Here is a 9259-nt window from a genome sequence, read left to right as displayed (position 1 = left end):
TTTGAAGTGGAAGCATCCTCTGAAAGAGTGACTCTCAAACGTTTCACTGTGCATCTGAATCATCAGAAAAGTTGTTGACACCGATTGCTGCACTCCATCCCTGAACTTTGTAATTCAGAAGGTCTGAATTTGCACTTTGCCTGAGAATTTGCATTTCTAACAAGTTCCCAGGTGATGTTGATGCTGCTGATCCTGGGACCACACTTTGGCCTGATGCAGTCCTTCTCATTATTTGGGAATAAAAATTGCCTGGGTGTCTTGTACCATACAAGACTGATTCAGTAGGTCTGAGGTAGAGCCTGGGGAGTGCATTTTCCCCAAGCTCCCTGGAAATCTTGCTGCTGCTGCTGCTCCAGGGACCACATTTAAGGAGCAAGGCTTGAAACACTTTTCTGTTATTCTACTTCTTGGTACCTATACATATCACAGACAGATTGTGAGAACGAGGCAGGGGCCATTATGATTCTGATTAAGGATGCTTTTCCTTAGAAAGAAGCGTCCACACTCACCACAGTCACCTGCAATGATACTGAGCAAGTCAATGAGGTCATACTGAGTCTCCACCTGCCCAGAGCTTCCTAATTGATATTACTGCCCTCTGGGTTGGTTGATACTGGGAGAAAGTGAGATAGTGAGATGGAGCACTGAGATGAGGGAAGGCAGGAATGGTTGAGGGAACAGAAAATGGTCAAACTCAGAGAAGGCTCAGAAATACCTTAGCACGAGACCAGTGCAGAATGTCCTGTACTAGTAGAAGCTTGCTTGGAAAAAAAGAAAGAAAGAAAACTGTTCTAAAATTGGCCTTTCTTCTCTTGGGAAAGCCAGATTCTTTCCCAACAGCCATCACCCTAAAGAAGATTGGAAGGGGAGACAAATCCTTCCATGCACAATTACCTTCTATGATGGATGATTTTTCCCTTAGGGCTTTGCTTAAAGCCAGCCTTCAGAGTCTTGGCTCGGCCCCAGGCTGTCTGGAAGCTGGGGCAGCCTGTTTGATAGGGAGGGCACCGGGAACCAATTCCTCAGTTGGTTTCCCAGCTCTAGCTCTGGTTTTCTAATTATAACAGTCTCTTGCTCTCAGGTTATGCATACACTTTTCAAAACCCATCATTCGTGCATTCATTCCTCTCTTCAACAAATGTTGTTGGGTACGCTCAATATGCATAACATTGCACTGTGTCCCCTGAGAAAAGGAGCTGAGACACGAAAAGCTATAATGATTGTTAAACTACATAAGAAGGGGCAAATAGCTGCCCTGGTCTTCATATCTCTTACTGCAGCTTTTCAGGTAGGAAGGGTCAAGGCAAGTGCCTTTCCTAGCCAGGGAGGGGAGTCCCAGGTCACGGGACACAAATAGTCAACCCTAGAGCATGGCCCACAAGTGTACCTGCAGGGGCTTTCCTCCACCTACTCTCAGAGCCGTGCAAGAGGAAATGGGTTTGGAGAAAAGTTGGAAATGTCTGATATGAGACAAAGTAAGAACCCTGTGAGTAAGGGCCAGTGGACTATGATGGATTCAGAGTATATTCCAGGACCAGTGAATGCAGATGGTAGCCTTATACCCAGGGTGGTTAGAAGTGAGCCGACCAGGCAGAGAACTAGGGAGGGAAATTTTGGTTCCTATCCAGCCCTATGACCTGAGCTGTCCTGACTGCCTATGGCAGTGATGCCAATTAGGAAGCCCTTGGCTTCCTGATGTGAGGTAGGAATTCAGTGTGGTCTCACTGACTTGTTCACCATCATCATAGGTGACTAAGGGTGGGTCTGGCCAACTTTTCTCTACTTCTTTAGTTCCTAAAGGGCAGGAACTATTTTCTCCAGGCAGAAACCTAATCCAGAGTATGGCTTCTGAAATGGGAGTAGAAGTCCACCAGGGCAAAAGGCTGACATTGGATCAGGATCTGGTTGAAAGACCCGGCAGTACAGACTTTCCCAGTTGGGAAGGCCCATAGCAGCTGTTCTGATCTTGATGGGAACAGAATCCTTAGGAAAATTTTAGAGACCAACTTGTCTGGGCTTTATCTTCTGAGATTCTAACTTTATGCATCTGAGGTTTTTCCCCTGCATTTGTAAGTTTGGTAAGTGGTTCTGATATGCAGTCAGAACAGAAAACTATGGGGCCTAGTGAGGGTGGATAAGTAGCTTTTTACTGCCAAAATTCTCCTTATCATTCCCCCTTCTTCCAACTCTTTGCTTTCTTTAAGCTTTGGTCTATTATGGAATTTTTCAAATGTTCGGAAGATATTCTGTGTACTACTAACAAGACTTAGCAGATATTTTTGCCCTTTGACACATTCGCCCTGGATATTTTTGTTAAGAAATTAAATTGCGGATAGTGCTAAGGCCTCTCTGTAACTCCATCTTACTCTCCACCCTCCCTCCCAAAAGGAAATGAGTTTCCTGAAGTCAATGGGCATCTGTGTCAGGCAGGTGTACATATATGAATGTACAGCTTGTGAAGATGTTCTCATGACACCAAAAGCATGAGCAACAAAAGAAAAGCATAGATAACTTGGACTCCATCAATGTTAACAACTTTTGCACATCAAAGGACATTAACAAGAAAGTGAAAAGACAGTCTATGAAAAGGGAGAAAATATTTGGCAGCCGTATATCTCATAAGGCTTTAATATAGATAAAGAGCTCTTATCTTCAAGATATATCTATAATCTCTCTCTATATATATCTATATAACTCAACAACAAAAAGGCAAACCCAATTTTTAAAACAGGCAAAGGACATTAATAGATATGGCTACAAAAAAGATATGCAAATAGCCAATACATACATGAAAAGATGCCCAACATCATTAGCCATTAGGGAAATACAAATCAAAACCACAATGAGATAACACATCATACCTAAATGGCTATTTGTAAATATATATATAGGTGTATATTATGGAAAGTAACAAATGTTAGCAAGGATACAGAGAATAGGAATCCTCATCCATTATTGGTGGGATTGTACAATAGAACTGTCAATCCAGAAAACAGTTTTGCAGTTCCCCAAAGAGTTAGGTATAAAATTAATAAGACCTGGCAATCCCACTTCTAGGTAGGTACCTCAAAAAACAAAAGTCAGGGACTCAAACAAATATTGTACACCAGTGTTTATAACAGCTTTATACACAATAGCCAAAAGGAGGAAGCAGCCCAGGTATCCATCAAAAGAAGAATGGATAAACGAAATGTGGTATACACATACCATGGAATACTATCCAGCCATAAAAAAGAATGAAGTTCTGACACATGTTCGGACACGTGCTACAACATGGGTGAAACTTGAAGACATCATGTTGACATAATTAGCCAGACACACGTGCACAAAAAAGCAAATTTTACATTAATGAAATAATATGCAAATTCAGAGAGATGAAAATTAGATTATAAATTACCCAGGATGGGGGAATGAGGAATTAATGCTTAATGGGTAGAGTTTCTTTTGGGGGTGATGGAGAAGTTTTGGTAATGGGCGGTGGTGATGGTAGTGCCATATTGTGAATATAATTAGTACCGCTGAACAGTATATTTGAAAGTGGTTAAAATGGGAAATTTTATGTTGTGTATAGGTTACCACAGTTTTTTTTTAAGTTCACATGAACAATAGCCTAGCACATTTATCCTTCTGCACCTGGCACTTTTCACTCAACATTATGACTTCAAGGTGTATCCACATTAATCCATATTGATCTACTTTATTTGTCTAAACTGTTGAGAGGTTGCCAAGACCCTGGGGTTGGAGTACTTGCTGAGATCTGTGTCAAGGATTTGCCCCGTTACCTTGGAATCTTCCTTCTGGGGCTTAGATCAGGCTTCTCACTCAAGAGTTTGTGGATTCCCAGGTTCCAGGGCTGGTGTGGGAGCTGTTTGCACAATGGTATGTATCATGAGAATGGCCCCCTTTGCAACTATCTAGGAGAGTGGATCCTCTTACAGGGTAATAAGAAAATCTTAAACCTGTGCTCTCTGGAGGGTGGACGAAACCCTCAAGAATGGTGCCACCAGTCCAGCCAGCTAGCAGCCAGAGAACATGGTCCTCACCTCACACCCTGTAGAATTTTCATTCTTTTTCATTTTCTAAAAAGTAAGAATAAACACACTGAGCCCCTTGTTTATTCTAGCATCCTTCAGAAAGGGCAAAGATAGAGCTAAGTGAAGATCTGGGTTTGTAACTTACCCACAGACTCATGGCACCTTGGGGTTGGAAGGGACTTTCATGTTTCTATTATACATGATGTAAACGTTCTCTTTTGTTTCCCATCTCTGTAGCCCATTCCTCTTATAAAGGTGTGAATGCACTGAGTAGGGAATCTCACCGCTTCTCTATAGTTCCTCATATTTATTGAATATAAATATAAGTTCCTTATATTTTTTGAATGCTTGGTCTTTGCAAACATGAAGCTTGATGTACATATGGAGTTGAGGGGGTAGGGACTGCAAATGTTAATGAAAACTAACCCCCTCCCCCTGCCCAAGAGCTCCTGCCTCCTCACCCACCTCTCTCTGACATGAAGCAGACTGATGAGTAGTAAAAGAATCAGATGAGCCATGGGTGGGTACTCAGAGACTCCAGGGAAAGAAAATCCACAATTTAGGGATCCAGACAGCTTCTTGGAAAAAGGTTTAAATCCATTCATTCTTGGGGTGGGCTTACTCATGGCTGTGTTGAGTAAAATGGCCCTAATACTTACTGAGGGGCTCACAGAGGAAGCCCCTATTACTTGACACACAGATGAGAGCCCACAGTCTTCAGTAAAGCTCCCTGGGAAGCCATCTTGACTGCTGGGATGAGCGGGAAGGAGCAGAAATGAAAGAGAAGCTGAGCTGAGAGGGCAGAGCTCCTGGGGTAAGGACCGGGTAGCTCAATAAAGGTTGACCATGCTCGTATGAAGAAGGCAACAGTGAAAGTGGGAACCAGTCTGAGCCTCAACTACAGGCACCATGCAGGCCACAGGACACTTCATTGACAGCCTTTGGATGGAACAGGACAGGGCAAGGCAGTTACACAATATGCTGCAGCAGGAACTCGGGGTCTCTCATGTTCAGCCTGTGACAAGCTTGTGTGTGGAACTTGTTCCAGGGCTGGGGGGAGGTGTTTCCTGATTTCCCAAGGAAGAACACTATGAAACTGGAAGAAGATTTGGGGGATCTTGAATTCACAAGTGACAACGATGGTTCTTTACCATTTTTCCTTGTGTTTTCACCATCACCAACTCGTCAGTTTTACAAAATAACCTTGGGATTTAAGACACACAGTTCCTATCCCTTTTTATAGAAAAGAAAACCAATGCTCGAGGAACATTAAAGAGTCTGCATTCTGCTTTCTGGTAACCTGGGACTGGGATTCCATTTTTCTGAGTACAAATCCATGGGGTTTCCACTATGCTGCACTGTGTCTCTAACACGGCCAATGAAATATGCAAACACTGAAAGCAATGGAGCCAGAAGGAATAGGCTTAGGGTCCTGCTACTCATTTCTCTTTAGCTTATAAAACCTCACTTCCAGCAGCCATGCAAGAGGGTGAAGAAGAGGGCACAAGGAGAGAGGATGCCTCCAGCCCCAGAGAAACAACTGCATTTAGTTGCACTTCACAAATAGCCTAACAGAATTCTAAAGGAATTATGTAACAATGAATGATTATTCTCTCAAAGCGTCCTTTGAGAGAGAGCTGGAATGAGGAGCTCAAAAGCAAGAAGAACCTAAATTGCCTCATTGTGTGGAGTGCTTTGCACTACTGAGTCATTAGAGGTTGACCCAAATGTAAGCCAAGTCTCACCCTGGCCATCTTTGGAGTCCTTTGTCAGGTATTTTGATCGCCCTCTGCCCCAACTATTGATGTTGGCTGAAACCCTGGCAAACCCTTTGCCCCTCAATGAAGCATGCACTTTCTGAGTGATGTGTCCTTTGGGCATTTTTGGCTAAATGTATTTCATTGTCTTGATGATATCTGTTTTAAAACCCATAGATGATAAGCAGGAAAACAAATTCATTTGTACTCATAAGGTAGCCACCTTCTTGACGTCAGGGAATGGAAAATGATAGGATTTGTACTGGGGCTGCTAGGATAACACAAAACCAAAGCTAAAGCCCCCAAACACTGCAGATTATAGGATTTAAGCACAAAGGGAATCCCAGGCTGCCCTGTCCATCTTTTGCCTTCTGTTCCTTCTCTTGCTTCTTGCTCCAGTCTGCAGTACAAAAGCAGCTAAGCAAGCAACATATCCTGGGGTTACCTGTCCTGTGCCAACCTGCCTCTTTTCCCACTGCATATGTATGAGTTCACAGGAGGGAGACTGAGAAGGTAAGCATAGCTCAGAGGTGGTCCCTGAGAAATTGCACTGGGCAGAAACAAAACTGACCACAGATGGGATCCAGATTTTGAGTCCTAAACCTAACTTGTGACTTTGCCACATATGGGCTATGTGACTCCAGGCAAATCAATTTTTATAATCTTTTTGGCATCTCAAAGCCAGTATTTATTGAATATTTACTATGGGTCAGTCCCTAAACCTCAGTTCCCCTTGATTCATAATTCAAAATAAGCTTGGCTTCTTTTGTAGTTTTATAGTATAGTGGTCAGGTTCGTGTGTCAACTTGGCCAGGTGGTGGTGCCCAGTTGTCTGGTCAGGCAAGTGTTGGCCTATCTGTTGCTGGGAGAACATTTCATAGACTTAAATCATGACTACATTAGCTGCATCCACAGCTAACTGCATAAGAGGAGTGCCTTCTGCAATGAGTGATGTTTAATCTAATCACCAGAAGGTTTTTAAGGAGGATTCAGAAAAGATAATCACTATTCCTGCTTCAGCCAGCCAGCTTCTCCTGAGAGTTCATTGAGGACCTTCCTTGAAGCTACCAGCTCATGGCCTGCCCTACAGACCTTGGATTCCTACATCCCCATGATTGCAGGAGACACTTTAAAAATTTCATATTTACAGATAACTCCTACTGATTCTGTTTCTCTAGAGAACCTTAGCTAATACAGCTAGCAAGAATTTCTTGATTCCAAGATCTATCCCCAGTCACACCAAAGGAGATCAGTAAATATCAGTTAAAAGAAAAACAAATATCTACCTTAGTGTCTTTGTGGATACTTAAAACTTAAATGAGGTAACATGAAAGCAGCATGTGAGCCGTGAAATGCCACACAGATTCTAGGTGTTAACATTTGGAGTAGGTTTGCATTGGGATGGGGTTGGGGCTCTGTATCCATTATTTCTTTTCTTTCCTCTGAAATGCAGGTGTTCCCATGCTCTCATTCTCTCTCTCTTCCCCCTCCGTGGACATCTGTTTGTATGATGAACCATTCCAAGGATGAGCAACTCTGTCAGCAGAGCCCAAAGTTGCATGAACATTGCTCTAAGCCTATTTCCTTTTCTTCCAGCTCTGTTCCAGCCAGTTTGTGTTCTACGAAATGGATCACAGTGGAGCCAGCCTCTCCAACAATAAAATGCACGATGGCAGCTTCTATTTTTCCCTTTTGTAAGTAGGTCACTGCTGCCAGAACCTCTCAAGACCGTACTTCTGATGCTTCCCCAGGCTAACCACTGACTGGCCTTCTCCAGCACTTTCTCTCTGGGCTCCAATGAGCAGCCCAGAACAACTTGGAGCAGGCTGGCTTGCAAGGTTGCAGTGAGACAGGATGGCTGGCAGCCGGGTCCAGAGGAAAGAGAAAAGAGATCGGGTTCTGGCCCCAGAGCTACCCATGGCTGTCTCTGTGTTCTTTGGCTTCCTCATCTGTAAAATGAGAGGCTTGGGTTTGAAGATTTCGAAGCCCTTGTCCAGCAAACACAGGCAGGCTGAGGTACTTATCCAAGGATAATCTTCATTTTCCAAGGAGAGGGGGTGTCTGTGGCCAAACTCCCTACATTAAGCATGGAGCACAGTTTCTTAAGAACCTACTAGGAGCCAGGCACTGCAATAATTGCTTTAAATGCATGTATTTAATACTTCTAACCAGCATATTAGGCCAATACTATTATTATTCCTATTTTATGATTAAGGAGACTGAGACTCTATTGGTTGAAATGTTTACCTAGTTAGGAGGAAAGGAAATTGTTTTCAAATGCAAGTCTTTCTGACTCCAAAGATTAGGCTGATAGCAGCCTGACAATTCACCAGAGATTGCTTTGTAAAAAGAAATAGCATCCTGAAGACATGCTGGCCTCACTCTCAAGCAAGCATTCTAATTATACCTCATGTTTATCTACCCAGTTTTCAGTCATTTTATTTACCCATGCATTGCCTCATTTAATGTTCAACACCACCACAGGGAACATATGATAACCCCCCATTTGCAAAGGGTAAAGAAGAAGCTCCAGAAAGTTGCCCTGCCTACAGGCACTCAGCTGGTAAATGATTGAACTGGGCTAAACCCTGGTCAGCTGACTTCAAATTGGGTTTCTGCCTCTAGGCCACAGTGGGAGAAGATCCTTCCATCAAGCACCCTTCACCCTATCTCCCCACGGTGTCCCAATCCACAACTGGATAACTGAGTCATAACAGGTCTACGTCTAAGTAAAGATGCGATCTGGAACAAGAGCCAACCTCTTCTTGCATCTGGCCAAGTTCTTCCATCTCCTCCTCCTCATATTAAACTGGGCAAAGACACACTTGCTCCATGGCTCATATGGTCCTGCCCAATCCAATGCCAGTGCCTGTTTGCAACCCACCCTCTAGTCTCATCTTTGGACGGAGTGCATGAGATGCGGTCTCTGCTCAAAGATAAAAAGCTTCAAGCCCTGTGAACCTCGGGTCATGGTGGTAACCCAGGCCTACGACTCACACCAAAGGTCCTTGTGGGTAACAGAAGAAGCAGAGATGCTTAGTGGTTCACTGCAGGTCCTTAACCTCTCCCAGCTCCCATCTCCTCCTGTGCAATACTGAGGTAATAATAATACTCATTGGATGGAATTATCATACGATTAAATGAAATAATGTGTGCTTATCGTTATTGTTAGCATTAGCTACCTTGTGGAGATTGTTTATAGGTCTAAGTTAAACTCATACATGTGAAAACAGAAAGCACGGTGTCTGATAAATATGACTATACAACAAGTTTATCCCCTTCTCACCCACCCACCCACTAGATTAGCCAAATGAAAGGGCCTGGATGGCAAGAGTGATACTCTTCCTTTGTGTTCCCAGCACCTATCACAGTCTGAGGCAGGTAGGAGAAGCTCTATAAATGTTTAATGAAACAGAAAAGGAAAAGAAAAGAGTAAAAAGGAAGGCTTACAATTTTAAAATGTGTTGA

General features: G+C 43.3%; 1 long non-coding RNA gene across 1 annotated transcript; it reads left to right on the top strand.

The window, feature by feature from the left end:
* Nucleotides 1–5664: 5664 nt before the first annotated feature.
* LOC143689739 (uncharacterized) lies at nt 5665–8941 on the top strand. The gene is made up of 3 exons (XR_013178904.1): nt 5665–5807; nt 7388–7485; nt 8417–8941. It is a non-coding gene; the product is annotated as an uncharacterized LOC143689739 (long non-coding RNA).
* The last annotated feature ends 318 nt before the right edge of the window (nt 8942–9259 follow it).

This window comes from Tamandua tetradactyla, chromosome 7 (genome assembly GCF_023851605.1).
Source record: "Tamandua tetradactyla isolate mTamTet1 chromosome 7, mTamTet1.pri, whole genome shotgun sequence".
In the NCBI taxonomy this organism is placed as follows: domain Eukaryota; kingdom Metazoa; phylum Chordata; class Mammalia; order Pilosa; family Myrmecophagidae; genus Tamandua; species Tamandua tetradactyla.
This window is presented reverse-complemented; position numbering and strand designations above follow the sequence as displayed.